The sequence below is a fragment of the Anopheles cruzii genome, chromosome 3, assembly GCF_943734635.1.
Source record: "Anopheles cruzii chromosome 3, idAnoCruzAS_RS32_06, whole genome shotgun sequence".
In the NCBI taxonomy this organism is placed as follows: domain Eukaryota; kingdom Metazoa; phylum Arthropoda; class Insecta; order Diptera; family Culicidae; genus Anopheles; species Anopheles cruzii.
In genome coordinates this window covers 54693528-54698001 of record NC_069145.1, presented here as the reverse complement: position 1 = coordinate 54698001, position 4474 = coordinate 54693528, and positions in this window count along the sequence as shown.

The following is a 4474-nucleotide window of genomic DNA, read 5'->3' as shown; positions in this document are numbered from 1 at the left end:
GAACATTGAACGAATAAAGACCTGAACGGAATCCTCCGCTCATAATTGGCGCAGCCGTACGGAGTCGGTTGAGTGATAGTCTGTGACAACAGTGGAAAAAACGCGAACCAAAAATCGTGTTTAAAGTGATTCCGAGAAATAACACAGTTATTTAATCATTCGCGACATTTAGACATTTTGTCGTCGTGCAATTTGAGGATCCCCCTGCAGACTACATCTGGAGCACCAGCATCGTCGCCCGACTTACGCTACACACGACCGCAAGGTAAGTTTTAGAGTTTTATTTCCCTTAAAACTTACAGAAGCAAATCGGCACTACTAGATAGACCGATCTGCTTCCAGTAAATTGGCACTACCAGATAGACCAATTTACTACCTTAAGAGCACTACCAGATAGACTCTTAAGGAAGAAAAAAAATACATACTACCAGATAGGTGTATTTTCATTAGCTAGGGAGAACTACTAGATAGGGCCCAGCAAAAACAAAAATCGCAAATACTTTGTTTTTCATTGCGTTTGGGAACCGTTTGCGCACTACCAGATAGACGCATCGAAAAGCCAGTAATTCGCAGTGGAAACAGTATCATTATTTGCGTCCCTAATTATTTAGGTAGGGAAGTTAACCAACTAACTTTTGGTGAGCTTCCAGAGAGCGAATAAACACTTTCGTGTGCTCTCAAAAATAAGAATTTCGCACTTCCAAATAAACGAAATTCGCTTACTTAAAGCCACTACGAGATAGAGCGTTAAGCTTGGCTATTATTAATGCCAAATTTTAAGGATAAGGCTTTCATAAAAGCACGAGATTTGCTTCAGCAACACGGTATCGCATCCGATACAAGCTCTGACTCAGAGGAGAGTGCGAAGTCTGAAGAATATTCGCACATCCCTATTGCTAATTTAAACCTCCCTCTAGAGAACCTCAGTATGGAATCTCAAAATCAAACCAACGCACTACAGGCAATTAACGACCAACTGGGTCAAGTGATGAGAGCCTTAGAGAACTTAAGTTCGAGACAAACCCAATACGAGTTGCGTCTCAATAGCAGTGAACAACCAGTGGATCAGGAGTTCCCTGCTCATCAAAGCACGCACATACACACACGTGCCACAGCAATACCAGCAGATCCATTCAGGATTCCAGATCCCATCAAAATGTTATCTACATTTAATGGTAACAAAAAACAACTTACAACTTGGCTAGAGACTGCCGAGAAAACACTTCGAATATTCGAACCCCTGGTGACCCCAGAAATATTTGAAATTTATTTAACCGTAGTGATAAATAAAATTGAGGGTCACGCGAAAGATTTACTGTGTACCAATGGAAACCCAAAAACATTTGACGATGTAAAAACTATTTTAATGGAGTCTCTTGGGGATAAGCAAGAACTCTCAACTTATAATTGCCAGCTTTGGCATAACAAAATGGACGGTAACGCTAGTAAACATTACCAGAAAACTAAAGAACTGGTACATAATATCAAATCACTGGCGAAACAAAACCCTAAATATAACCAACATTGGGATGCCATAAACGATTTTATAGACGAATATAGTCTAGCAGCATACGTTAGCGGGCTGCAAAAACCATATTTTGGGTATGTACAGGCTGCTGAACCTAAAAATATTGAAAATGCATACGCATTCATATGCAAATTTACATCAAATGAATCAACTCGAAATTTAACACAGATTCAGATGGCTCATAAGCCTGACTCAAAACCCTTCCGTAGTACAGGACAGGATAATAATTTTACCAAAAAATTAACGAGCAATCATAAATTTGCTCCAACCCAACGACAAGATTTAAAACCCCGCAAACCAGAAGGTTCAGAACCCCCTAGCGAGCCTATGGACATCGGGTCAACAAAAAGTAAACTAACATTGTATAAAAGACAAGTAAATAATACAGAGCTCCAACAACCGGAAGAATATTCCGATTCAGACGGTGAAAACTACGAAGAAGAAGTGGATGTAAATTTTTGCTCCGTTCAACGAAATCAAACGTTGAAGTGAATTATTTACCCTTCCTAAAATGTACGATCGGACCTCATAATGAAACAATCAAATTACTCATAGATACAGGAGCAAATAAAAACGTATTACGGCCAGGAATCCTTCAAAACACAAAAGTAATTCCAACTAGAAAAATTACAAACATCTCGGGAAACCACAACGTAACAAGGAAAGGTAAATTAAATCTTATTAGCCCCAAGGTCCCGCCACAAACATACTACGAATTTAAATTTCATACATTCTTTGACGGAATCTTAGGTTCAGAATTTCTTGCTAAGACTAAGGCAAAAATCGATTTCGGAGAGGAAACAATATCAATCGGTAACGATGCGTTTCCGTACGATAAGTACTTTCCAGCAAACCAACTATACTCCCATAACTTATTGATTGAAACGACAGTCAATGGTGACTGGTTTGTTCCAACTTTTCAAAAACTTTGTAAAGGTGTTGTTATTGAGCCAGGCTTGTACAATGCCAATAACAACAAAACAATGGCAAAAGTTTTAAGCACAAGCAAAACAGCACCGGTCATTGGAAAATTTAATTTAAATGTAAACAACTTCGAAACAATTTATCCTATTTCGATTCATCCAGAAAACGAAATAACGAGTAGAACACTAAATGAGTTAATACGTACCACCCATTTATCAAAACTAGAAAGAGAGAAGCTCTTCAAGGTAATATTGACCTTTAAAAATGTTCTCCTTCGCCCCAATGAAAAATTGACTGCCACAACAGCCATTAAACACAAGATAATAACTTCCGATGACAATCCCACCTACACAAAGTCCTACCGTTACCCACATACTTTCAAAAAAGATGTAGAGGAACAAATTAAAGAGTTGCTCGAGAATAAAATCATTCGACATTCCAATAGCCCTTACTCCTCACCAATTTGGGTTGTTCCCAAGAAAGCAGACGCATCGGGAAAACGGAAGGTACGTGTCGTCATCGACTACAGGAAAATAAACGAAAAGACAATCAGTGACAAATTTCCTATACCTCAAATCGAAGAGATACTAGATAGTCTTGGTAAATCAGTGTATTTTACAACGATAGACTTAAAATCAGGTTTCCATCAAATCGAAATGGATCCCGATCATCAAGAAAAAACAGCTTTCTCTACAACTATGGGACACTTTGAGTTTACAAGAATGCCCTTCGGTTTGAAGAACGCACCTGCCACCTTTCAGCGTGCAATGAACAATATACTAAACGACTATATCGGCACTATTTGCTTCGTTTATTTAGATGATATTATCATTATTGGGAAAAACTTGGAAGAACACGTGAACAATATCGCCACAATCCTAAAAAGACTTTCTGATTTTAATTTAAAAATTCAACTCGATAAATGCGAGTTCATGAAAAAAGAAACAAACTTTCTAGGACATGTCATCACCACCGATGGTATCAAACCAGACCCCGAAAAGATAAAGAAAATACAGGATTGGAAGCTCCCAGAAAATCAGAAGGAAATCAAACAGTTTCTGGGACTAGTAGGCTATTACAGAAGATTTATAAAGGACTACTCAAAAATAACTAAACCTCTCTCAAAATACTTGAAAAAAGACGAAAAGGTCGACCCAAAGGATAGGGATTTTAACGATGCATTTAAGAAATTAAAAGAAATAATAGTTTCCGATCAAATTTTAGCATACCCTGATTTTGAACTTCCTTTCATTTTAACAACAGATGCAAGTAACTATGCATTGGGAGCAGTGCTTTCCCAAATTGTGAATAAAATTGAAAAACCTATCTCATTCGCTAGCCGCACTCTAAACAAAACAGAAGCCAACTATTCTACAACAGAGAAAGAAGCTCTGGCTATAATATGGGCAGTGACGAAATTTAAACCATACCTTTACGGCAATAGATTCACCCTCGTCACAGATCACAAACCTCTTATTTTTATAAAAAACTCTAACAAAAATACAAAATTGATAAGATGGCGCCTAGAGTTGGAAAACTATGACTATGATGTCATTTATAAAACAGGAAAAACTAACGTTGTAGCTGATGCACTCAGCAGAAAAATTGAAGCCAACCCAAACGAACTAGAAAGTCCAGATGAAGCGTCTGTACAAAATAATGCCCCTTCATCTTCAATCGACACTGTACATTCAGCAAACACATCCGATGACCACTATATGCATTTTACAGAACGACCTATCAATAGCTACAGAAATCAAATAATTTTCAAAATAGCGAACCTCGACTCAGTTGTCACAGAAAACATTTTTCCAAACTACAAGAGGACAACCATCTGCTCGAACGCGTTCGATAACCCAAAAATAACTTATTTCCTTAAGAAATATTCGAATGGAAAACAAAATGCATTGCTAGCACCGGAAAATCTATTCAATGTAATTCAAGAAGTTTATAGGGAGCACTTTTGCAACTCAAATTGTCATTTCGTATTGACTCAAAACATGGTCGAAGACGTGATTGCTG